This window comes from Phyllobates terribilis, unplaced genomic scaffold, assembly GCF_046119375.1.
Source record: "Phyllobates terribilis strain yellow unplaced genomic scaffold, ASM4611937v1 Scaffold_1__5_contigs__length_1240528914, whole genome shotgun sequence".
NCBI lineage: Eukaryota > Metazoa > Chordata > Amphibia > Anura > Dendrobatidae > Phyllobates > Phyllobates terribilis.
Window position 1 is genome coordinate 972,197,885 of NW_027362761.1, and position 26,453 is coordinate 972,224,337.

The following is a 26,453-nucleotide window of genomic DNA, read 5'->3' on the forward strand; positions in this document are numbered from 1 at the left end:
ACGTCAACTTTTCCCGCAAAAAACAAGCTCTTACATGACTTTGTTGGCCGAAATATGGAAAAATTATAGCTCTCAAAATATGGCGACGCAAAAAATAGTCTTTGCAAAAAAAAAAGGGTTTTTTAGTGTGTGACAGCTGTCAATCATAAAAACCTGATATGAATCTGGTATCGCTGTAATCGCACCGACCCGAAGAATAAAGTCATCCACTCACTTATACCGCACGAGGAACGGCGTAAAAAATAAACTCTAAGGTTGTGCTAGGGTTGTGCTAGGGTTAGGGTTGTGCTAGGGTTAGGGTTAGGGTTGTGCTAGGGTTAGAGTTCTGCTAGGGTTAGGGTTGTGCTAGGTTTAGGGTTGTGCTAGGGTTAGGGTTGTGCTAGGGTTAGGGTTGTGCTTGGGGCTAGTGTTAGGGTAGTGTTGGGGTTGGGATTTTTTCAAAACTAAAGAAAAGAAATGATGACGATATGGCTACTAGTGTTGAGTGCAAGTGCTCATATGTACCGAGTATCGTGGGTGCTCGAGTGACATGCTCGAGTCTCCTCCCCATATGTTTTGCGGCTGTTATACAGCCAAAAAAAACTTGCGGGGATTGCCTGCCATGCACGAGCGATCCCCGCATGTTTTTTTTCAGGTGTCTAACAACCGTGAAACATGTGAGGCGGGGACTCGAGCATGTCAGTCGAGCACCCACAATACATGGTGAGCACCCAATGCAAACTCAAGTAGCGAGCACTTGCTCAAGACTAATGACAACTTATTCAATATGATGACCTAATGTTATCAAATTCTGTGTCGTACCTCTGGGTTCAAAATGTTCACTATACCCCTTGATAAAATCCTTGAGGGGTCTAGTTTCCAAAATGGGGTCAGTTGTGGACAGTTTCCACTGTTTAGGCACATCAGGAGCTCTCCAAACGCGACCTGGCATCCGCTAATTATTCAAGTAAATTTTACATTCAAAAAGTCAAATGGTGCTTCTTCCCTTCCGAACCCTGCCGTGTGCCCAAACAGTGGTTCTCCCCCACATATGGGGCATTGGCTTACTCAGGTGAAATTGCACAACAAATTGCATGGTGCAATTTCTCCTGTTACGCTTATGAAAATGCAAAATTGGGGGCTGAAAAACATTTTTGTGGGGAAAATGTGAAAATGTTATTTTTATGGCCCAATGTTATAAACTTCTGTGAAGCACCTGGGGGTTCAAGGTGCTCAGCACACATCTAGATAAGTTCCCTGAGGGGTCTAGTTTCCAAAATGGTGTCACTTGTGGGGGGTTTCCACTGTTTAGGCACATCAGGGACTCCCCAAACCCTACACAGCTGGACCGGGGAGAGTCAGTGGATGTTGTATACCTTGACTTCTCCAAAGCGTTTGATACCGTGCCAAACAAAAGGTTGGTATATAAAATGAGAATGCTTGGTCTGGGGGATAATGTGTGCAAGTGGGTAAATAGCTGGCTGAGTGATAGAAAGCAGAGGGTGGTTATCAATGGAGTAAGCTCAGGGTGTGTCAGGGTTACTAGCGGGGTGCCTCAAGGGTCTGTCTTGGGCCCTATATTATTTAATATATTTATTAATGATCTAGTGGAAGGGTTGCATAGTAAAATAGCAATATTTGCAGATGATACTAAACTTTGTAAAGTAGTTAATACAGATGAGGATAGGGCACAGCTACAGGAGGATTTAGATAAATTGGGGAGTTGGGCCAAAAAATGGCAAATGGGGTTCAATGCCGATAAATGTAAGGTCATGCACATGGGAAAGAAAAACAGCAGTCACCCATGCATATTAAATGGGAAACCGTTGGGGAAATCTGACATGGAGAAGGACCTGGGCGTCTTGGTTAACAGCAAATTAAATTGGAGTGCCCAGTGTCAGCCAGCAGCTGCGAAGGCAAATAGAGTCATGGCATGCATCAGAAGAGGAATAGGGGCATATGATGAGAACATTGTTCTTCCTCTGTATAAAGCGCTGGTAAGGCCGCACTTAGAATATTGTGCACAGTTCTGGGCTCCGGGGCTCAGGAAAGACATATTGGAGCTAGAGAGGGTACAAAGGAGGGCAACTAAGGTAATAAAGGGAATGGAGGGACTAGAATACCCAGAGAGGTTGTCAAAATTAGGCCTATTTACGTTGGAAAAGAGAAGGCTTAGGGGAGACCTCATAAACATGTATAAATACATCAGGGGGCAGTACAGAGATCTCTCCATGACCTGTTTATACCAAGGATGGTGACAAAGACGAGGGGGCACACTATGCGTCTGGAGGAAAGGAGGTTCCTGCACCAGCACAGAAGGGGATTCTTTACGGTCAGAGCCGTGAGACTCTGGAACTCTCTGGGAGAGGAAGTGGTGATGTCCAACTCACTTAATGAGTTCAAGAGAGGCCTGGATGCCTTTCTTGAGAACAATAAAATTACATCTTATGCTTAGTGATAGTTAATTAATCCAGGGATTTAATCTGACTGCCAGATTGGAGTCGGGAAGTGAATTTTTCCTCAATGATGTAAATTGGCCTATACCGCATGGGTTTTTTTTACCTTCCCCTGGATCAACGCTGCGGAATAGCTGCAGTGCACAAGAAATAGGCTGAACTGGATGGACGCTTGTCTTTTTTCGGCCTTATAAACTATGTAACTATGTAACTATGTACATGGCATCCGCTAATTATTCAATCAAATTTTACATTCAAAAAGTCAAAAGGCGCTACTTCCCTTCCAAGCCCTGCCATGCACCCAAACAGTGATTTTTCCCTATATATGGGGTATCGGTGTGCTCACGAGAAATTGCAACACAAATTTTGGGTCCATTTTTTCCTGTTACCCTTGCAAAAATAAAAAACTTTGGGTCTAAAGTAACATTTTTGTGAAAAAAAGTTACATTTTCATTGTTTTCTTCCACATTCCAAAAATTCCTGTGAAGCACCTGAAGGGTTAATAAACTTCTTGAATGTGGTTTTGAGCACCTTGAGGGGTAGAGTTTTTAGAATGGTGTCTCTTTTTGTTATTTTCTGTCATAAAGGCCCCTCAAAGTCACTTCAAATGTGATGTGGTCCCTAAAAAAAATGGTTTTGTAAATTTTGTTGGAAAAATCAGAAATCGCTGGTCAACTTTTAACCCTTATAACTTCCTAACAAAAAAAAAATTTGGTTCCAAAATTGTGCTGATGTAAAGTAGACATGAAGGAAATATTATTTATTAACTATTTTGTGTGACACATCTCTCTAATTTAATGGCATGAAAATTCAAATTTTGAAAATTGCAAAATTGTAAAAATTTTCGCCAAATTTCCAATTTTTTTACAAATAAACGCAAGTCATATCGAAGAAATGTTACCACTATAATGAAGTACAATATCTCATGTGAAAACATTCTCAGAATCAGGGAGATACGTTGAAGCATTCCAGGGTTATTACCTCATAAAGTGACAGTTGTCAGAACTGAAAAAATTGGCCTGGTCATTAACGTGCAAACCACCTTCGGGGATAAAGGAGTTAATATCCTCCACCCAAGAATGCCCGTATTTTATTATTTACCAAAAATCCATAAAACTCTTGTGAATCCCCAAGGCAGACCAATTATTTTGGGCATCTAACTTATGCAGGTACGTCGACCATCGCCTCCATGACCTAGTGCCCTTACTCCCAGCCTATCTTAAAGATAGTAAACATAGTCTACAACTACTAAACCAAGTAACATGGCAATATAATTACATTTTGGGCACTCTGAGCATATCCTCGTTATATACGGTCATCCAAAACGATAAAGGCTGTGAATCAGCCATCTATTTTCTTCAAAAATACAATAAACTACCTTTGGACCAAATTACATTTATCCAAGATTATACTGACTCACAATTTTTTTAAACATGAAACGAGCTACTATACCCAAGCAGTGGGGCACAGGCATGGGGACCAGGTTCACGCCCAGCTATGCTGACCTGTACGTTGGCAGGTGGGAAGACTCCATCATTTACCCCGATGGAGTACTGTGCACAAACCTGGTCCTCTGGCACCATTTTATAGATGACGTGATTTTCATCTGGTCTGGCGACCAAACGTCACTCAATGAATTTTTAATTGATATTAATAAAAATGAATTTTATTTAGATTTCACCTCCAACACTAGTACCCAGCAAATTTACTTTTTAGACCTTATATTGATCATGGTCAGGTATGCACTCTCACTTTTACATAACCCACCGACTCTAACAGTTACATTTCCATTGAAAGCTGCCACCTTCCCAGCTGCCTCTTGAATATACCACGTGGACAATTTATGAGGTTACATCGCAATTGTTCAAAACGTCATGACTTTGAAAAGGAAGCTGACATCCTAACAAACAAATTCCTAGATAAAGGCTACAACCAGCTATTTCTTGAGGCTGCCAAGGAAAGCGTAAAAAAGATACCAAGAAAAGAACTCTTGGACAATAACAACAAAAAAATCCAAGGATCAACTGAGACCAACATAGATGTTCCTATTATTACGCCATTCAATTCCAACACACATTTCCTTAGGAATATAGTCAACAGACATTGGGACATCTTAAAAGATGACAAAATCCTAGGTGATAAAATACTGCCACGTCCTAGATTTATGTTTAAAAAGGCATGCAACCTGGACAACATCATTGCTCCTTCAGTACGGAACCCCCCTAGACACATCGCCTCACTCCCCCCCTTTTACTAAGAACCTGGTAGGTTTCTTTCCCTGTAAAAAACGCATGGTTTGTAGAAACCTACGCACCACAAAAAAAATGCTTAAAAAAGGCGAGATCGAGTATGCTATTACAGATTTCATAACCTGCTCCACGAAAGGGGTCATTTATGGTCTAAAATGCCCTATATAGGACGTACCAAACGCACCATAAATAAGAGAATAAACGAACACCTTCGCAATGTTAAGAATAAATATTATGGTCATCCCCTTTCTAAACATTTCTTAGAGAAACACGGGGGGGGGGCGTATTCATGGCATACAGGTGATGGGCATGCAAATTGTGCACAAACACTGGCGCCAAGGGGATTATATTGTCCCGCGCTGAAAGCAGCTGGATCTTTAAACTGGACACATTGAGACCAAAAGGTCTAAATAGTGAAATTGAGCTGTTTGCCTTTAATGATTGACCCTTCTGATGACACCAGTGAGACATATAAAAAGGACCACATACCACCCCAGGACCAACCCTGATGAAGGAAACCGTTTAGTTTCTGAAACACGTTGGTTTTTGGTCCTCCTAGCCATCCATACCAGTTCTACCACATGACCATCACGTGCTCTGACGTCACGCAGGTCCTGCTTGTACCATCACAAGCGCGCCAACGACCAGGAAAGTAGCCAGGATTGTGAGTCACAGGCCAGGACTCCACTCCGCTATGCACCTCGGCATCTACTGCAACCTTTGCAGGCCCCCGACCCTCGGAATATTCAAGAGTAAGTAGATCCTACTAGCGGGTCTCCGATCCTCGGACTATCGGATCATTTGAAGAGGGCTGTCCATGCTCGGCGACCATGAAACTTAACTGAACTGGAATTGTTTTGTAAAGAGGAATGGTCAAAAATACCTTCATCCAGGATCCAGGAACTCATTAAAAGCTACAGGAAGCGACTAGAGGCTGTTATTTTTGCAAAAGGAGGATCTACTAAATATTAATGTCACTTTTCTGGTGAGGTACCCATACTTATGCACCTGTCAAATTTTGTTTGAATGCAGATTGCACATTTTCTGTTAGTACAATAAACCTCATTTCAAGGCAGAAACATTACTGTGTCCAACAGTTATTACATATATCAAACTGAAATAGCTGTTGCAAAAACACCAATTTTTATAAAACATTAAGCTTAAGATTCATAGGGGTGCCCAAACTTTTTCATATAACTGTATTTACTTTGGAAAAACAAAGTCTTAGGGGTTATCTTATTACTATGTACAAGTATATGAGGGGACAGTACAAAGACCTTTCTAGTGATCTTTTTACTCTGAGGCCTGAGACGGGGACAAGGGGGCATCTTCTACGTCTGGAGGAAAGAAGGTTTAATCATAATCAGATGCAGATTCTTTACTGTAAGAGCAGTGAGATTATGGAACTCTCTGCCGCATGATGTTGTAATGAGTGATTCACTACTAAAATTTAAGAAGGGCATGGATGCCTTTCTTGAAAAGTATTGACGCACCCCCTGGGCCGTAGGGTACTCGGCAGCCGGGCCTCTGTGTATGCCGGTGGGGGATATCACGGTGGCTGGCCCGGTCCGTGACCCAGGGCGGGCAATAAAAAGGGGGATTTCTATTTATATGGGGTTTTTAGAATAGTGTTCGTGACGCCACCTGTGGATTGCAGCTAAAGGGTGCCGCTCCGGAGCTGGTGTTACGGCAGCAGGGAGGGTGTGGCTCTCCACAGGTAGAGCAAGTTCCAGGGCAGTGTAGGTAGTGTAAGTTGTGCTGGGCGTTGTAGTGTCGGGAGGGAGAGATGGCGCAGATGAAAGAAGCGACGGAGGCAGTACGGTGCAGTCATCCGAGTCTTTACTCACAGTTCTTATGACAGTTCCACTGGTGCACTGTACGGGTGTCAGCCTCCCACGTCGCGCTGCGTTCACCAGGCAGGGGTTCAGCACTTCCTCAGGCAGATTAGGAGTACCTGACAGAACCCCACTTTCTTGTGTTCCTAGCTAGACCGTCTTCACGCTGGGTCTTTCTCCCTCCTGCTTTTTTTTAGCAAGATAGTTAAAATATAACATTTATTAGATATGTATAAAAATTATCTTTCAAGTAAAAAAAACCCCAATAAGGGCCAAATAGTGAACCCTGGGTCTTCTGAAATTACCAACAATAATTTATGATGGTGTATACATGCGAACCACACCTCAACATGTCAAAAGCCAAATGTGTAGGGTTTAGAAAAGATCAACCTCCATTCATCCAGAGCATTGAGTTAAACACTACCTTTACTAGTATCAATTGGCATTTTAGTAATAACAATATATACGGACACCATATGTGGCACCCCAGGGGTCTGGTTTCCACAGTAATAGCAATATTACGTCTGTGAGCAGGTGGGAGGTTTCCTGGTCAGACATCCTATGCATGCCACACCTCCTGCCCAGTCCTGGGAGGGGAAGAACTTCCCCTATATAAAGCTAGGGCTGAGGCAGGGTTAGGGAGAGAAAGAGCAGAGAACACAGACAGAGACACAGTCTGGTCTGTAGTGGAGCAGCTTTAGGAACAAGAAAGATCAGGAGCTCTGTGGGAGCTGTGCTAAAAGAGATCAGGGGCTGGAAGCTGTAGAGCTCGCCCTGATTGAAGAGTTCTTACCGGACCCGGAGTCCGAGGCTGTGGGGACTAATCCTTACCCAGCAGCAGAAACCGCCCGGCAGGGGATTTCAGGTCCTCTGGCCAAGAAACCCGAAGGCACGGTCACACGCAAGGGACCAGCACCGCGACGTGGAGCGGAAGCTACAAAAAGGCCCCGAGTCACCGGCCATACGGGTGAGCACCACACGGTACACTCAGGGACGTGGGCTACTTTTACCCGCCTCTAGCAAGGTAGCCAGAAGAGTACGATTAGTTGGGGAGGCCTACAACTCCGCCTGGCCAGGGGAGATCCCATCAGCTCACGGACTGACCAGGCCCCGATCGCTAGCCAGTACTCCGGGAGGGTTTACCTTGTCACCAGTAAAGACCCAGAACTACATCGCACCGTCTCTGAGTGGTTCCTGCTACCCCCTTCAAACACGTCGGCTGCCCTGAGGCCATACCCCTCCCGTTGGGGGTTCTACCAGCTACCCTGCACAACCTTACCACCGGCCTCAGCGGTCTGCCCTGCAGCGGCGGCTTCATAGCCGCATTCAACGGGTGGCGTAGTCGAACACTCTAACATCTACTGCTAAAGACTGCCATTTAGTTTGACACCCTGGGCACGGACCGGGTCACCGCCACGAGGACTACTACCCCCAACAGATCCGGCTCCGGGTATTCCCCGCGTGCGCAACGCTGCACCACAGCACAGGCCCAGGGGGCGCGTCAACTTTTGGCGTAGTCGGCAGGATTCCGTGCCCGCAACCACCGGGTACTGCGCGCCTGAAAAAGAGACTTTTAAACTTACCTGTGGTGAAGATTCCCGCCATCCGACGCCATCTTCTGCCTTCTTCCCGCCATCCGTGGAGTTTTCCCGCCGTTGGACGCCATCTTCTGCCTTCTTCCCGCCATCCGTGGAGTTTTCCCACCGTTGGACGCCATCTTGAAGACGCCGCGCGGGAAGAAGAGGGGCGTGGACTCCGAAAAGCCCGCGAGAACTGAAGCTCCGCCTCGCGTCCGGACGTTGCGTAAGGTCCTGGAAGGAGCCCAGCAGACGCCGACATCACAGGAGCGCGACGGAAGGTCCTCAACCCTGACGATCCACTGCGGAGCCGCGGCCTACGGAAGAGGATCATCGCAAGGTAGGCCACGGTCCACTAGGGGGGAGGAGGATGTCGGATACGGAGGAGAGCTTCACTGCCACAGCCAGCGCCACCGCTGCAGCGGTCATGCCTTTCACGATGCCCTATATCCCGGGGGCAGCCTGGCTACCCCAGTACTCAGGGGAGTCACATACCCTGAGTGACTTTAGAGAAAAGCTGGATAGCCTCTTCCAGGTGTACCCCCTCACAGAAGAGCAAAAAGTGAGCATCCTGGTGGCCCAACTAACCGGGGCAGCCCAAAGGGAGGTAAAGTCCTGGCCACCTGGGAGGAGGACTGTCGCAGGGATATTAACCCGGCTGAAGGACACCTTTGATACCCGCACCTCAGCCGAGATTAAGCTTAGATTCTACGGGTGCAAGCAGCGAGCGCATGAGAATATAAGGGACTATGCACTAAACCTACAAGAGGCCCTGAGAGCCATTAAGCAGACCGACCCTGACGGCGTGGGAAACGAGGACAGGCTGTTGACCGAACAGTTTATAGAGGGACTATATTGCAATGCCCGCCGAACCCAGTTGCGGGCAATGGCCTTACAGGATCCTCATCTGGACTTTGCACAGTTCAAGGACAGAGCCATCCGGGTGCTCCGAGAACCGGCACCGGGTGGCGTTGTGACCCACAGGCGCCCTACTACCGCTTACCACCAGGAGGCGGCGCCCTTGTCGGCAGGGCCTGTGGGAGCTGATGCGCAGGCTTTGAACAATGACCTGGCTCCAGACCTGCACCATCAGGTCCAAGAGCTAGCTAAAAGCGTTGCTGCGCTAACCGGAACTGTGCAGTCTTTACAGGTTGCTGCTCCAGGGAAGATCCAGCTGGCATCCGGACCGGAGGACATCCAGTGGCGTCGATCAAGGAGGACCCCACCGGCCAGAGGAAGACCCAGCGACCGATACAACGAGGACGGACAACCCATCTGCCGCCGCTGCAATCAACCCGGACATATGGCAAGGTACTGTCCTTTAAACTGGCACAACCTGGGGTAGAGGGCCAACCCCTAGGAATAAGATCACCAGGCCCATCGAACTGGCGTGACAAATATGTGGGAGGACGTCCAGTCTTGCCTGTGGTACTGGATGGCATTCCTATGAGTGCCCTACTTGACACCGGGTCACAGGTCACCACCATCCCGTACGTGCTCTTCAAGCAGTACTGGAATGACTCGGATATAACCCGCTACCCTGACGACGACTTGAGTATCATCGCCAGCAATGGTCAACCCGTGCCACAGATCGGATTCAAAGAGATGACCATTAAAATCGGTAGAGTCGAACTGGCAGCACAGGGACTGATCATTGTAGACATTGACAAGCGCGAGAGTCACCCAAAGATAACTCTAGGAACTAATGTGATTGAAAATTGTCTTGCAGAGGTGATTTTCATTTTACAGCAGGTTGCCAAGAACGCCAGCTCCGGCCAGCAGCGAGTGCTCCAAAAAGAGATCCGGGCACTGATGCGGCGGCAACAGGTGGAACTCTCCGGTGGTGAGATTGGTAGCGTGAGAATGTGTGACCCTTTCCCTATTGCCATACCCCCGAAAAGTGAAATAATGATTTGGTGCCGGGCAGCTATTGGTCTAAGAGGTAGAGACTACCAAGCAATGGTAGAACCCGTCTACTCAGACAGTAGGCCCACTATTCTGACAGCACGGGGGGTGGTTGATGTACGCCATGGGAGGGTGCCCGTTCGCATAATAAACATCGGGAAGAGAGAAGTACACCTGCCCCGGTATGCCACGCTAGCTAAATTGTTCACCATAAACCAGAATTCTGTACAGGCCGTGGAACCCTTGCCTCCATCTCAACCAGAGGAAGGTAACGGCTCTAAGAAACCAATGGAGGACTGGTGTCAGCAACTACATCTGGGTACTGACTCCACTCCCTCACACCAGAAACAAGGAGTCTATCGGGTGGTTCAAGAGTACGAGAGAGTGTTTAGTAAACACCCGTTAGACTTCGGGCGAGTAAAGGGGGTAGAACACCACATCCCCACGGGAGACCATCCTCCCATAAAGGAGAGATACCGACCCGTACCCCCTGCACACTACCAACACGCCAAGGGGATGCTTAGAGACATGAAGGAGGCTGGGGTAATCAGGGATAGCTGTAGCCCCTGGGCAGCTCCACTAGTCTTGGTTAAAAAGAAAGACAACACCATGAGAATGTGTGTAGATTACCGGAAAATCAACCGTATCACACACAAAGATGCGTACCCCTTACCACGGATAGAGGAGTCTTTGCTGCTTTAAGATCTGCTAACTTCTTCTCTACTTTGGATCTCACTAGCGGGTACTGGCAGGTTCCTGTAGCAGAGGCGGACCGGGAGAAGACCGCATTCACCACCCCGATGGGACTTAGCGAGTTTACCTGCATGCCGTTCGGACTCTGCAACGCACCAGGAACCTTCCAACGGTTGATGGAATGCTGTCTGGGACACCGAAACTTCGAGACGGTCCTGTTATACCTGGACGATGTCATCGTCTACTCCAAGACCTACGAGGACCACCTGAAACACCTGGCAGAAGTGTTCGAAGCCCTGGCAAACTACGGCCTAAAGGTGAAACCCTCCAAGTGTCACCTCCTGAAACCAAAGGTGCAGTACCTGGGACACGTGGTGAGTGCTGACGGAGTGGCTCCCGACCCTGATAAGATCACCGCAATTATGGAATGGCCAAGCCCCTCCAGCGTAAAGGAAGTGAGGCAGTTCCTCGGGTTGGTAGGCTACTACCGAAGGTTCATTCCCGGTTTCACCAAAAAGGCAGCTCCTATGCAGGACCTCCTGATAGGCCAGTCCAGGAAGGCCAAGAACCAGAAGCCGCCCTTCAGATGGGAGAAGTTGGAAGAAGAGTCCTTCCGCCAGCTGAAGATGGCCCTCACGGGGGATGAAATCCTGGCGTACCCTGATTACAGCCAGCCCTTTATCCTCTACACCGACGCAAGTAACATCGGGCTAGGAGCCGTACTGTCCCAGATCCAGCAGGGGAAAGAACGGGTAATTGCTTACGCCAGCCGATAACTGCGACCCACCGAAAGAAACCCTGAGAATTACAGCTCATTCAAGCTAGAGTTCCTGGCAGTGGTGTGGGCAGTCACCGAACGCTTTAAGCACTACCTCGCCTCTTCCTGGTTTACCGTGTACACGGATAACAACCCGTTGACACATCTGGACACAGCAAGACTCGGTGCCCTGGAGCAGAGATGGATGGCCCGCCTGTCCAACTTTGAGTTCACAATCAAATACCGGGCAGGACGCTCCAATACCAACGCGGATGCCTTGTCCAGAATGCCAAACCTACCGGACGTGGGGGAAGATCCAGAGGGACTGGAAGAAGTTGAACTTCCCGCGTTCCACCGGCATGGGACTATCCAGTATTCCCACCGTGTAAGGAGTAAGCAATCCGCTACGTTCAACCCCTTACCTCATTACAACTGGGCGGAAACGCAAGACAGTGACCCCGCCGTCCGACTGGTGAAGGAGATGCTGACTCAGCCAGATGCCCGCCTTGACCCAGACGCTCCGGAGGAGGCCAAGCAACTGTGGATTGAGAAGAGTCGACTGTTCCTTTACAAGGGGAAGTTGTGCCGCAGAATGGTTAACTCCCGGACGCATGAACTGATCTGGCAAGTAGTGGTGCCAAGAAGAGACGCGGCTATGGTGCTGGAGGCATACCACAACGGAGCTGGGCACTTCGGATGGAAGAAGCTGGAGTTCCTGCTGCGTGCGCGGTTCCACTGGGTAGGCATGAGAGTAACCATCGAGAGGTGGTGCAGAGACTGTGGCCCATGCAACCTAAGAAGGAAGGACCGTGCCAGCCAGAAGACTCCCCTGCAGTCCATCGTCACCAGGCAGCCGTTGGAACTGGTAGCCTTGGATCATGTAAAATTGACCCCCAGCAGAAGTGGCTACGTCTATGCGTTAACCATCGTGGATCACTACTCCCGGTTCTTGGTTGTCGTCCCCGTCAAGGACTTAACGGCTCAAACAGCAGCTAGAGCCTTCCAGCAGCACTTCTGCCATCCACACGGATACCCGGAGCAGGTGCTGACGGACCAGGGACCTGCCTTTGAAGCGGAAGTCTTCCAGGAGTTCTGTACTCTGTATGGCTGCCGGAAGATAAGAACAACACCCTATCATCCGCAAACCAATGGGCTCTGCGAGAAAATGAACCAGGTGGTGATAGATCTTCTGAAAACATTGCCCCTGGAAGAACGCAGTCTGTGGCCTGAGAAACTGCCTGATCTGGTGGACCTATACAGCCACATCCCGGTAGGTTCTACCAACTGTACCCCGGCTTACCTAATGAGAGCAAGACCTGGTAAGCTTCCTGTTGATCTGGAGATGGGAGTCCTGACACCCGAGGACACTTCACCAGAAGCAGACTGGGGCACAGAAAGGCAGCAGCAGTACCGGAAAGTACAGGAGAGCGTGGAGCGAAGTCTCTGTCAAGCTAGAGAAAGACAGGAGAAGACTTACAACCAGTATGCTCCCGCTGTTCCCCTGGTACCTGGAGAGCAGGTCTTGAAGAGGAAGAGACGCCTCCACAAGTTGGACGACCAGTGGGAGAAGGACCCGTACACCGTACTGCCCTCAAGCCATGAGAACCCGAAAGTCTGCATAATCAGTAAGGACGGAGGAGAAACCACAGCCATTGTCTCCCGAGATCACCTGAAGAAGTGTCCCGAACAGCTACGAAGCCCTGAAGAAGAGCAAGAAGACCCTCGACCCGCAGAGGAAAGGGAAGATATGGTCAGTACTGTGCTCGGAGACTTCCCTCGGTCTTGGACTCAAGTCAATGGCACTGTTGTGGTACCCGTCCTCACCTTCCTCCAACCAGCATCTCAAGTACCTACGGAGAGACAGGTAGAGCTGGAAGAGCAGCCGGTCCAGGAGGCAGAAGACCCCACACAAGCAGACCAGGAGGATCAACCCTCTGCTTATAGTGAGCCTGCCGTACCCCTAGTGAGCCAAAGAGCCCGTAGACAGCTGCCCAGTTTAGTTTTGACAGCTCCTACCACCCGTAGCTCAGGACCAGTCAGTCAGCTCCGTAGGTCCACTAGGGTCACTAAAGGCCAGTTGCCCGTACGTTGGAGGATCTAGGTGTTTAAACTGTTTATTTGTATTTACCTGTTTTCTGTTACTTGTAAATAATTGTGTATTTTTAGTTATTTTATAGGTGTCGTTTAGGGATTATCCGGAATCCTTTGTACATATGTTGGAGCGTAACCCAGGAATGGACTAAAGACTGTTAAGGACTCGGGGCAGGACAGACCCCTACCTGGTTACGGCTCCCGGTCTCTTGGTGAAATGGACACCTTTGTTTTCTTCAAAGACTGCACCCGGTTGCGGACATGCCGTGACCATCCTAATGTGTTTTTCTTTATTGTACCGTTTCTGTTTTTACTTGTTATGTTTTACAAAAATATGTTTAGTCCCGGAGTACTAAATTTCACTAGGGGGGAATATGGCACCCCAGGGGTCTGGTTTGCACAGTAATAGCAATATTACGTCTGTGAGCAGGTGGGAGGTTTCCTGGTCAGACATCCTATGCATGCCACACCTCCTGCCCAGTCCTGGGAGGGGAAGAACTTCCCCTATATAAAGCTAGGGCTGAGGCAGGGTTAGGGAGAGAAAGAGCAGAGAACACAGACAGAGACACAGTCTGGTCTGTAGTGGAGCAGCTTTAGGAACAAGAAAGATCAGGAGCTCTGTGGGAGCTGTGCTAAAAGAGATCAGGGGCTGGAAGCTGTAGAGCTCGCCCTGATTGAAGAGTTCTTACCGGACCCGGAGTCCGAGGCTGTGGGGACTAATCCTTACCCAGCAGCAGAAACCGCCCGGCAGGGGATTTCAGGTCCTCTGGCCAAGAAACCCGAAGGCACGGTCACACGCAAGGGACCAGCACCGCGACGTGGAGCGGAAGCTACAAAAAGGCCCCGAGTCACCGGCCATACGGGTGAGCACCACACGGTACACTCAGGGACGTGGGCTACTTTTACCCACCTCTAGCAAGGTAGCCAGAAGAGTACGATTAGTTGGGGAGGCCTACAACTCCGCCTGGCCAGGGGAGATCCCATCAGCTCACGGACTGACCAGGCCCCGATCGCTAGCCAGTACTCCGGGAGGGTTTACCTTGTCACCAGTAAAGACCCAGAACTACATCGCACCGTCTCTGAGTGGTTCCTGCTACCCCCTTCAAACACGTCGGCTGCCCTGAGGCCATACCCCTCCCGTTGGGGGTTCTACCAGCTACGCTGCACAACCTTACCACCGGCCTCAGCGGTCTGCCCTGCAGCGGCGGCTTCATAGCCGCATTCAACGGGTGGCGTAGTCGAACACTCTAACATCTACTGCTAAAGACTGCCATTTAGTTTGACACCCTGGGCACGGACCGGGTCACCGCCACGAGGACTACTACCCCCAACAGATCCGGCTCCGGGTATTCCCCGCGTGCGCAACGCTGCACCACAGCACAGGCCCAGGGGGCGCGTCACATATATGCGCTCAAAACAACTAGGTGTACAAAAGAACCTCCCATATGCCCTTTAAACACAGAAGGTACCATGGATTATACAATAGAATCCCACATGACCACTATTCAAAAAGGTACCGTGGATTATGTCAGGGAAAATCAACAAAGTCCCACTGAAAGATTCCTTCGGGTTATTGTTATATCAAACAAAATGAAACAATCTCACCCAATCCTAAAGTGCATCATGGCTTGATTCATCCTGGCGAAATGTTATCCTAAAATTCATGACCAAACATACTGGAGGTATCCTGCTCCCAACGCGTTTCCTCTTAAAGTAGATTCATCAGGGGAGACTGAAAAAGGGGGCTGAGGGTCTCCACCATTTCAATCAGCCCTTATCCTCCTTTCAAAAGACCCAGGGTTCCACCTGTCACTTCCTACACCGTGTCTCCTTTTAAATGCCGCGCCAAGCGACACACCGCTGCGTCACTTCCGGTCACGTGGGCTGGTATATCCAGTATCTGGAACGCAAACCATCGGGTGGAACGCATATGGAGTCCCGCCGACGTCACATCCGGTGACGTCCTTCCTGTTTCTGGTAAATGGAACGCATGCATACAGAAATGAAGCGCATCTCAGGCACACTAGCGCTTCAGACCAACCGCAACCGCTGATCCAAACAGCGGTGATTGGGGAGGGAGAGAAAAGATATAATAAACCGCTCTCACAGACATATAGACTGGGAGGTATAAAGCCCCTCTTCTCCTACAATTACAGATATATTCTCCTCTACAATCCTGCAGCAGCATATCTGACAATGGGACCAGATAATTCATTCAACTTTTTGAAAAAAAGGAAGCATCCATAGTCCCACCCCTTAGGGGTTAAGCATGACCTCCCACCATAGGGCTTATCTTAACCAGACAGCCAGGCAGGCATCAATAGAAGGCTAAGACCAAACATGCATTTGTCCGCAAAAATTCATTTGGAACATAGTCCAAAGGGTATAACAAAAGTCAGCCTCTGAAATACGGGGTAGAAGGAAATAAACAAGCACACACCATGGGGTAGATTAATAGATGATACATTACTAGAATCGAATTAAATAAATAAAGGAAACCCTGGCGATAAAAGTAGCCCCAATAAAAAGTAGCCCCAATAAAAATGCCAGAGGGATACATAATGGCACACCTAATCATTTCTACACTGGCCCTAGGCCCCAATCCCTACCAAACAGCGGAGGTTGGCACCCTAGACCTGCGCAGTGGCGCCCCCACTCAACGTCGGCTGTCCCTACACTCCTTTCCCTAGACGGTCCCTCGACCCATAGGAAACATTTATACGAGATTTGTTCATTTAATCCACTAGGTGCCAGCGTACGCAGATAATGTATCCATCTGGCCTCCCTCTGAAATAGAGCCTTATCCAAATTTCCTCCTCTCTGTGGAAACTTGACCTTATCAATACCTATGAATCTAACCAAATCAACTTTACCCCTCATGCATAGTGTTAACATGTTTAGCTAGAGGTGTGTCTTTTTTATTAACAATGTCACGCAGATGTTCACCTATACGCCTCCTGAGTTCTCTTTTCATTTTACCCACATACTCGATATTACATTGACATGTAGCTTTAGAAATAATCCACTTGGATTTACAATTTATGAAGGAATTGATATAGTATATTTCTCCAGTCACTTTGCTCTCGAAAGTTTTACTTTGTGTGATCACTTTGCATGCCACGCACCCACTACATTTGAAACACCCCTGGCCAATTGATCTAAGCCACTCAGTACCCACTCCACCAACATAGTGGCTATGTACAAGCCTATCTCAAAGGGATCTTTCCCTCTACGGTATGCAATCTGTGGGGTAGACTTAACATAGCTCCCTATGTCTTTATCCAACTGAAGGATCTTCCAATGCTTCTGGAGAATTTTTCTAACTTCATGTGCCTTATTAGAGTAGGTAGTGATCACTCTACATGTGTAATTTGTTCCCTGATCCTGTAGTGATGGATAAAGAAGAGTCGTACGATCCTTCGCCAGAGTTTCCTCGTAAGCTTTGGCTAGAACTTTTTTAGGGTACCCTCTTTCAATAAATCTATCCCGTAGTTCACAGGCCTGCTGATCAAAAACCATGTTATCTGTGCAGTTTCTACGAACCCTCAGATACTGGCCCTTCGGGATCCCTTTCTTCAAGGGCAAGGGGTGATTGTTCTCCCATTTCAACAATGAATTTGTGCCTGTTTTTTTCCTATATGTCGAGGTAGAAATACTACCATCCTCCTTCTTACATAGCAAGATGTCCAAAAAAGGCAAGGTATTTATACCCACTTCACATGTAAACCACAGGTTAGGACTATTTTTCTTGAGCACCTTCACAAAGGTATCAAATTGTGTGGAGTCCCCCTTCCAAAAAATTAGGATATCATCGATATACCGTATCCATAGGGCTATCCTCTCACTGCCTTCCACAGGATGTTCCCCAAATACAATTGTTTCCTCCCACCAGCCCAGGTAAAGATTAGCATACGATGGGGCACAGGGACTCCCCATTGCAGTCCCCTGAGCTGGTGGAAGTACTGGTTATCAAATAGAAAGACGTTTCTGTTCAAACAAAACTCGATAGACTTTTTAACAAATTCATTATGGTCGGCAAATTGACATTCTCTACTGCGCAAAAAATATTCCACCGCCTCCAGGCCCTTTTCATGAGGAATTGATGAATAAAGGGATTCTACGTCAATACTAGCCAGCATAACATCAGGATCCACAGATATGCCATCCAGTTTTCTCAATAGGTCACTAGTATCCCTAATGTGTGAATTAAGGCCAATGACAAATGGTCTCAAAATTTTATCAAGATAGACACCTAAATTTTGGGTAAGGCTGTCCTCCCCTGCCACTATAGGACGAAGGCTTCAGAGGACTCGTCCTTTTATGCACCTTGGGGAGGCTATAGAAGGTGGCCATTATCAGAAAATTAGGGCAGATGAAATCAAATTCTTTCTTACTGATAACCCCACTTGTCAGACCCTCAGATGCCAATAATTTCAAATCATCCAAATATTCACCGATGGGATTACCCCTCAAGACCCTATAGTAATCTTTATCACACAAGATATTCAGGCACATCTGATGATAATTACTGGAATCCATAACCACAACTTTGCCCCCTTTATCTGAGGGCTTAATAGTTATTGACTGATCCCTTCCAATTTACATAAAGCTTGCATCTCGAGTTTTGTCAGATTATATTTATATCTTGTTTTTTTCTTTTCCAAGGCGGTCAGGTCTTCTGTGACCAAGTCCAGAAACACATCAATGGGGCCAACATCCACTTGTGGTGGCGGCATGTTGGTATTTTTCAATTGTAAATCAGTAAAGGGACCCCTGCCCTCCAGATAAAAAGAAGGGACGGAGACAGTACGGTGCAGTCATCCGAGTCTTTACTCACAGTTCTTATGACAGTTCCACTAGTGCACTGTACGGGTGTCAGCCTTCCACGTCGCGCTGCGTTCACCAGGCAGGGGTTCAGCACTTCCTCAGGCAGATTAGGAGTACCTGACAGAACCCCACTTTCTTGTGTTCCTAGCTAGACCGTCTTCACGCTGGGTATTTCTCCCTCCTGCCCTGCGCTTCCCTCTCCCAATCCCACTCGGGTGCTCTGAAGTCCCTCCTGTCTTGTTGGAGTTCCCGGACCTGCTTGACCCTCACGGGGATTAGAATGAGGCTTCGGCAACTGACTATATAAGCCAGAAGCCTCCGGTTTTCCCAGCCGAGACTTAGAGTAACACGGCTGGACTAGGGGCCGGTCCCCTTCTTGCAGCCTACAATCCCTCTGTCTTCTGACCGATTCGGGACATAAGGGTGCCGTCCTGCACTCGCCGTACCCCCTAGGATCCCTTCTGTAGATCAGAGCCTACTCCTCTGCTCCCCACCTGGGTCTCTAGGACTGGGCCCTACTTGTGGAGCAGAGCTCCTAAAGAGACTCTGCTCCTTGTCTGTTCTCCACTGACTGCACTGACCTGCCACCCTAAGATGGCTTCCCTTTTTATATCTACTACTATGGTGCTCCCCTAAACTGCTTCCTCCACCCACACCCACTACTAGTTCCCCCTACTTTTGGGTTCCCCACACTCCAGCCAGGGACAGGGCTCAGCAGCTGCGCACATGCATGTTGCCCTTCCTGCCGGCCTGGAGCAGTGTAGTGTTGAATGTGGGTGTTGGGGTTCTGGGCAGCACTCCCTCCTTACCTGAGAGAAGGAGACACCACACCTCTGGTTGAGGTGCAGTACCTCTGTGGCGACTGAACCCTCAGGGGCGCCACAGTATAATATTACAGGTTATATATACTAGATTCCTTGATAGGGCGTTGATCCAGGGAACTAGTCTGATTGTCGTATGGAGTCAGGAAGGAATTTTTTTCCCCAATGTGGAGCTTTGTGTTTGCCGCATGTTTTTTTTTTGCCTTCCTCTGGATCAACATGTTAGGCTATGGGTTGAACTAGATGGACTTAGTCTTCCTTCAACCTTAAAAACTATGTTACTATGTTACACCTGGCCTTTTACTATTCTAGTTACCTCATTGCAGACCAATCTACTTTACACTGCAACACCCTCCTCTCGATACAGCCTCTTATACAGCTGCCTAGAGGACACAACAGTCATTCTACATACCACCACCAGGTACTATGGTACTCTAAATTGTGTATGAGATTACACTAACTCTTATCCTGTCTGGCTTTACAGTTGTGCTCAAAAGTTTACATACCCCGGCAGAATTTTTCCTGTCTTAGCCTTGTTTCAGAGAATATGAATGATAACGAAACAACTTTTTCTCCACTCATGGTTATTGGTCGTGTGAAGCCATTTATTGTCAAACTACTGTGTTTTCTCTTTTTAAATCTTAATGACAACCAAAAACATCCAAATGACCCTGATCAAAAGTTCACATACCCTGGTGATTTTGGCCTGATAACATGCGCAGAGTTTGACACAAATGGGTTTGAATGGCCATCCTCACCTGTGACCTGTTTGCTTGTAATCAGTGTGTGTGCATAAAAGCTGAGTGAGTTTCTGGGATCCAGACAGACTCTTGCATCTGTCATCCAGCCACTGACGTTTCTGGATTGTGAGTCATGGGGAAAGCAAAAGAATTGTCAACGGATCTACGGGAAAAGGTAGTTGAGCTGTATAACTCAGGAAAGGGATACAAAAAAAATATCCAAGCAATTGACAATGGCAGTCAGCAGCGTTCAAACTGTGATTAACAAATGGAAAATGGCTATGTAAACTTTTGAGCACAACTTTATATCCCCTCTAGCCATCACCCAGCCGACAAGCCGGCGATACATTGCTGTCTTCTCTCCTTGAACGCACCAGGTATCTCACGTCCAGTCTATGTTAATGTGTGCTCCTTTTTCTCCTCCCTTTACCAGAGACGTTTGCTCTCTCCTTTTCTCTTTTTTAGGGGATGACTACCTGCCTTATCTTAGCCAAAGATCCCCTAAGCTAAACATCTTCACTATTTACTAACGGCGTATGAATCATATCCACCCTTGGATCCTACTTACCACCAAAGACATTCACCCCCTCGCTTGTGACTGTATATTTTAAATTTAATATGAATAAATTATTATTTTTTTAAAAAACACTCCTCCACTTCATCCTTTACACTGATCTATTAGCCCAGCGTGAATATCTATCTCATTTTTCTAAACTTATAAATTTGACAACCTGTGGTAGTTGTCTCATTTGCAGCAGGCCTAATAGACATACCTACCAGCGCCACTAACCTAACTCTACTCTTTATAATATACTCCTGTTTATATGAGATATGTGCTCATTCCCCTATTATCTACATATATTTCATGTTCATTCCATGTCCAAAATGCACAAGAAATCTGTAATACCTCTCCATATGTTTGGACCTATAAGTTATTATGTTCATTCTTTTTATTTATTACTTTTCTTCATTCATTTTCTGTTTAATGTATAAAGGGGTTTCATATGAGTTGAAAAATTCTTAACCTTAATAATTTCAATGCATTTTCTTTTGCTTTGATGTTTTTTCTGGTACCATCAAGGCCATATTAGCCACTAGGCACTTGAGGGCGGGTGCCCAGGGTGGCAGATAAAAGGGACGGCGCCATCTTGAAAGAAAAAAAATATGTATATTTTTAAACCCCCTTCCCCTTGGCCAGACAAGTATCAAAACTGGTGTTTTTTAAGGGGGAGGGGGAATTCGATGTGCGAGTGTGCAGCAGGGGCAGGGAGCTTTAATTAGCTTCCTGACAAAATGGCAGAAAATACCTACCAATGGTACAGGACCTGTGATGACATCATGATCATGTGACTTAAGGGGGAGGGGCCACATAGTTTTTCCAGCTGGAAACTGCAGAAGAAGCTGGAGGAGATGAGAGGTAATGAGGGAGCAGGGTACATGGGGAGTGCAGGGTGTATGTGATAGAGGGGTGCAGGCTCTGTGGGCGATGGGGGTGCAGACTGACAGGAATGTGTGGGGGGGCTGTGGGTAATAGAGGGGTCTAAACTGTGACAGAAGGGAGCGGGGGGTGTGGGATAAGGGGGTGTGAGATAGAGGAGAGCCGGAGTGTGAGATTAGGGGGTGTGAGATAAGGGGGTGTGAGATAAGGGGGTGTGAGATAGAGGGGTGCAGGGGGTGTGAGATAAGAGGATGTGAGATAGAGGATAGCTGGAGTATGAGATAAGGGGGTGTGAGATAGAGGGGTGCAGGGGGTGTGAGATAGAGGGGTGCAGGAGTGTGAGATAAGGGGGTGTGAGATAGAGGAGAGCTGGAGTGTGAGATAAGGGGGTGTGAGATAGAGGGGTGCAGGGGGTGTGAGATAAGGGGTGTGAGATAGAGGGGTGCAGGGGGTGTGAGATAAGGGGTGTGAGATAGAGGAGTCCAGGGGGTGTGAGATAAGGGGGTGTGAGACAGAGGGGTGCAGGGGGTGTGAGATAAGGGGGTGTGAGACAGAGGGGTGCAGGGGGTGTGAGATAAGGGGGTGTGAGATAGAGGGGTGCAGGGGGTGTGAGATAAGGGGGTGTGAGATAGAGAACCACAAAGAAGGTGAAGTCGAGGGAGAAGGTAAGTGCTCCATCGTGGAGCTGAAGACGTGAGGAACTTTTACTGTTGTCTGTGGGAGGGGGAATAGGGGCGCTCACTCAGTATACAAAGTAAGGGCACAGTATATGAGGCAGTATGCAAAAGTAAGGACACATTGAAAAAGGAGAAGAAATGAGTATTGCGGCATAAAAAACATTATTTAATTCAATCAAGATTGCATAATGGCAAATACAAAAAGTCACATAACATGATAGGAGATATAAAGTGCGAGGTGCCAGATATCAAGGGGTCACACGGATGATGGGTCATACAGATTATGCGGATATGGGTAGCTCCATATAGATACAAATGATGGGTGTGGGAATATATATCAGACAAGTTTCTAGGCATCAATTCTTAGTAGTATGCTGCTCAGTGCTAATAGAGAGCTGTTAAGCCCAAATGTGTAAGTGATCCCATTTGGTACTTAGCCCACCCCCTTATCATTTTATAGTATCCCATGTATAACTCACCCAGGAATGACCCCCCCGACAGGTGTGGTGATGAGGATAACGGCGCGCCCCGATGCGCATTTCGCCAATCTTTATCAAGAGGCGCATCATTTGCTATTATGTAATCTTGATTGAATTAAATAATGTTTTTTATGCCACAATACTCATTCCTTCTCCTTTTTCAATGTATTGATCATATGAGTAGGCAACAATCGGTCCAATATCTGGTACTTATGACCAGACATTATGGTCTGCTTTATAAGGTGGGCCACTGTTTGTTCAAAAGTAAGGACACAGTATGTAGGGGGGCAGTATACGAGGGACAGCATGAGGGCACATTATGGAGGCTGTGCGGTGTATGGAGGGGGCACTGTATGGAGAGAGGGCAGTGTGGGGAGGGGCACTGAAGATGTGGACAGTGTATAGGCCATAGTTGTTAAGGGGAGATGGTTTGTCGGATGTTGTTCATATGGAAAGCAAATGTGGCGGCCATAGTTAATGCAGTAGGGATGGTGGTTATAGTATATATGGGGGACAATGTGGAGACCAAGTATCATAAAGGTGACAGTGTGCGGGTCACTTTTTGGGCAGGGAGCACAGTGGCGCAAATATTTATTCAGGTGAACAGCATAATGCTTATTTAGTGCACAGCATGTACGGATATTTTTTATTTCGGCATAATTATAATGATACTGTTGTTTTTAAGGGCAATGTGTCGGGATTTGCTGCAGAAGACCAGAAAAGAGGGAAGTCTGCAGAGACGAACTGTGGATGTCCAATGTCATCATGGCGTCTGGATCAGATGAAGAAGAATAGGATGAGAACATTTCCAATCAGAGAAGATGTCAACCAATAAGGTACCTGGATCTAAGGAGGCATTTTCACTAGACAATCGTCGTATTTAAACGACCGCCGACTGGTTAAATGAAGCCAATCATAAGTCATCTAATAGCCTGTGACTGCAGATTTCTGAATCTCCACAGCATGTGCACAGCACGCTGTCAGGATTCTCCAATAACGGTGGTGAGAGCGGTCGGTCATGTGGCTGTAAGTATGAGATATGCAACTTCTGGCCACATTTTCTAGACATGCGTGGCCTCACTCAGCTCACTTGTATGACATGACAAACCTAGACAACTCCTTTAATATGCTCCTTCTGTGCACATACTATATAATAGGATTGTTCTTGACAGCACGTTTAAACAGGATTATCAGCTGCCAAGAACAATGATATTTAAAGAGGTTGTCCATTACTTTAACATCAATGACTTATTGTTAGGATAGGTCATCAGTGTAGGTGCAATCAGCTGTTCTCGGTGTCGGTGGCCAGAACTGCTTAGATGCGGAGCTGCACAGCTCAGGGGGCAAACTTGCAGTACTCGGCCTCAACCACTTTACAATAGATGGAGCTGTGCAGCTCTGTAACTGAGCAGTTCCAGTCGCCTCTGACATCAGCACGTTGATATCAGCGGGTTTGGCCGACCTTAGTCTAATGTGTATGGAGACTTCAAATGGAACCTGTCAGGTCCCCTATGCCCTCTAATCCAGCAGTATTCAGCCAAGTATGATGAAACTCCCTCCCTGACCAACCCCGTGTAATATAATTCGGTTAAAATAAATGCGGTAAAAAATAATTTATAACCCTTGCTTTCCCTATGCTAATGAGGGCTTTGACTAGTCAATGGGGCGTAAGTTTCCCAGACTAGTCAACCCTCGTTCCATGTTATCACACCCCTGTGGGCATGATAAGAACATAATTTGCACAAGCAGCGTCATCACCAGGTCATGCAAATCTGCGCAGGCATGGCACTCATTCTAAGTGTCATCAGTGTCATCAGTGTATGGTCCATGTGTCATCAGTGTACGGTCCAAAATTAAAATAAGGGCTTGCTCCCACTTGCGATGCAATCAGATGAATGCAATCCAATAAAAAATTGGATTACACTTGGCCCAATGATACCCTATGGTGCAGCTCACCTCTGCGCTTATTTTCTCATGCTGATTCGACATGCGAAAACAATCACAACATGCTTTGTTTGCATCCCTGAATAGGACCGTACGCACCCATATAAGTCTATGGGTGCGAATGAAACATTGTACTGCACTTGGATATCACCCGAGTGCAGTGCGATTTCCGCCAACACCAGCAACAGAGGAGATGGAGAAATTTCTCCGTCTCCTCTGCAGCTGTGCTGTGATTCTCTCATGTGAGGGAACCGGAGCACAGAGCACTGACACTCGGCTCCAGCTCGCAGCAGAGCGTATCACACCCAATGTTCTTGCATCTGATGTGGTTCGCTAATGTGACTCCGACCTTATAGTCATGGCAGAATGAACACAATATAAAGAAGACACAGACACAATGAATAGAGTTTATTAATTTTTATTCTTATCTATTAAATTTAGTTTAATTTAATCATCCAGTGCCATTATAGGATTTACTGCATAAAAAGGATGTGAACCAGAGGAAAGCAAAACAACCCCATGTGTGGGGAAAAATTCCTTCCTGACCCCAAGTCCTGGCGATCGGCTAATCCCTGGTTCACTGCAGTGTCAGCTCTGGATGGGGCCTGTTACACCTTTACATGGAATATTTTATACATATATTTCTATCTTATCTTTATATCTAGACTATTTAAAGCTTATGTATAACTAAGGGGGCACTTACACTGGTCGATTATCGGAAATGGGCGTTCTTAGGAACCATCATTTTCCGATACTTGTGCAGTGTAAACAGGCTGTCGATTACCGGACCAACAAACAAAAGGTTGGTTGCTTAATAATTATGCGCTCATTCTGCCCCACGTGTATACTGTATTTTTCGGACTATAAGACACACCGGACCATAAGATGCACACACACACACTGACTGATACAAATGGGCATGTATATGTTTCATATTCATGTAAATACATACACATATATACATATTTATATATGTGGGCAAATATATACACACAGTGCTCAGCATAAATGAGTACACCACCTTTAAAAAGTGAGATTTTAATCAATGTCTCACTGAATACAAGAACAATCTCCAAATTTTCAAATTAGTTGATGCAAAAATGAATATCCCCCACATCACAAATTACTACATCTAGTATTTTGTATGACCTCCATGATTTTTAAGAACAACACCAAGTCTTCTAGGTATGAAATGAACAAGTTGGTGACATATTGCAACATCTTTCTTTTTCTATTCTTCAAAAATGACCTTTTATAGCCTGGATGCTGGATGGAGAGTGATGCTCAATTTGTCTCTTCAGATTTCCCCATAGGTGTTTGATTGGGTTCAGATCAGTAGACATACCTGGCCACTGAATCACTTTCACCCTGTTCTTCTTCATAAATGCAACAGATGCATCAGCAGCACTCATGCAGCCCCATATAAGGACACTGGGATCACCATGTTTCACTGTAGGCTCCATGCATTTTTCTAAATTCATTATTCTAAATGCATGGTACCTACAGTGAAAGATAGTGGTAGCAGTGCCCTTATGTTGGGTTACATGAGTGTTGCTGATGTCAGGGAGCTACATTTTATTGAGGGTATCATAAATTTATAGATACACTGCTTTATATTGATAGAGAAGATGCTACCTTCACCCCGTGCCCTTGGTAGACGTGCACTTTTCCAATATGACAATTATTCAAATCACACATCTAAAGTCATTGTTGCATTTCTGAAGAGAACAGGGTGAACGTGATCCATTGGCCAAATTTGTCTCCTGATTTGAACCCAACCAAAGACCTATGGGGAATTCTGAAGAGACAAGTTGAGCATCATTCTGTAACCAGCATTCAAGCCCAAAAAGAGGTCGTTGTTCCATGCCTAGAAGAGTTGGTGCAATTCTTAAAAATCATGGCGGTCATGCAAAATACTAGATGTAATAGTTTTAGATGAGAGGTGTATTCATTTTTGCATCAACTAATTTGAGTAAAGCTGAAGA

At 46.9% G+C, this 26,453-nt stretch overlaps 1 long non-coding RNA gene across 1 annotated transcript in view; it reads left to right on the plus strand.

The window, feature by feature from the left end:
• The window catches only part of LOC141172161 (uncharacterized), a 382,398-nt gene extending 359,056 nt beyond the window's left edge, over positions 1–23,342 (plus strand). The window contains exon 3 of the long non-coding RNA XR_012252429.1: positions 23,210–23,342. This is a non-coding gene — a long non-coding RNA (uncharacterized lncRNA). The remainder of the gene's footprint in view (positions 1–23,209) is intronic.
• Positions 23,343–26,453: the final 3,111 nt, after the last annotated feature.